Here is a 1,155-nt window from a genome sequence, read left to right on the forward strand (position 1 = left end):
TTTTCCACTTAATTTTCGAAAAATCCAAAAAAATTACAAAATGAAAAAATCCAAAAATATTTCTTGTTTGAGTCTAGATCTCATTTTAAGTTTGGTGTCAATTGCATGTTTCTGCTCCTTTTGCATTCATGCATGTGTCTTCATTAATCTTCAAGTTGATTCTTGATGACTTCATTGCTCTGATTTTTAAATTCTCTTGACTTGAGTGTTTATGTGTCTCATATGCATTCTCATTTTGTTAGTGTCAGTAGTATACAAACTGCTAAGTTTGGTGTCTTGCATGCATTATTATTTGATTTTAGTTGCATTTTGATTATTCCTCATTATTAAAAAATCCAAAAATATTTTTAATTTGTGTCTTTTCAAGTCAATAATACAGAGAATTGAAGATTCAGAACATACTGCAGAGGAATTACACAGAAAAAAGCTGGGCGTTCAAAACGCCCAGTGAGGAAGGCAAACTGGCGTTTAAACGCCAACCAGGGTGCCTGGCTGGGCGTTTAATGCCCAAAAGGGTAGTAGTTTGGGCGTTAAACGCCAGAATGTGCACCATTCTGGGTGTTTAACGCCAGGATGGCACAAGAGGGAAGATTTTGTTTTCAAATCAAATTTTTTTAAGTTTTTCAAAATCTTTTCAAAATCAAATCTTTTTCAAATCATATCTTTTCAATCAAATCTTTTTCAAAATCAATTTCTTTCTATCTTCAAAAATACTTGCTATTAATTAATGATTTGATTCAACATTTCAAGTATGTTGCCTTTTCTGTTGAGAAAGGTTTAATGTTTGAATCATATCTTTTCTTGATAGCCAAGTCATTAATTTTTAAAATCAAATCTTTTTCTTGTTAGCCAAGTTTTTAATTTTCAAAATCAAATCTTTTTAAAATGTTTTTCAAATCACATCTTCTCAATCACATCTTTTTAAAACCAATCATATTTTCTTAATCACGTCTTTTTTAAAATAGTTTTCAATCAAATCTTTTTGATTTCTAATTTCAAAATTTTTTTCAAAAAAAAAAAAACCACTTTACTTCTTTCTCAATCATGGTTTTCGAAAATCAGTTAGTGTTTTTTAAAATGTTTTTAAAATATTTTACTTAATTTTCGAAAATTTCTTCCCCTCTTCTCACATCCTTCTATTTATGGACTAACACT

This window comes from Arachis duranensis, chromosome 8, assembly GCF_000817695.3.
Source record: "Arachis duranensis cultivar V14167 chromosome 8, aradu.V14167.gnm2.J7QH, whole genome shotgun sequence".
Lineage (NCBI taxonomy): Eukaryota > Viridiplantae > Streptophyta > Magnoliopsida > Fabales > Fabaceae > Arachis > Arachis duranensis.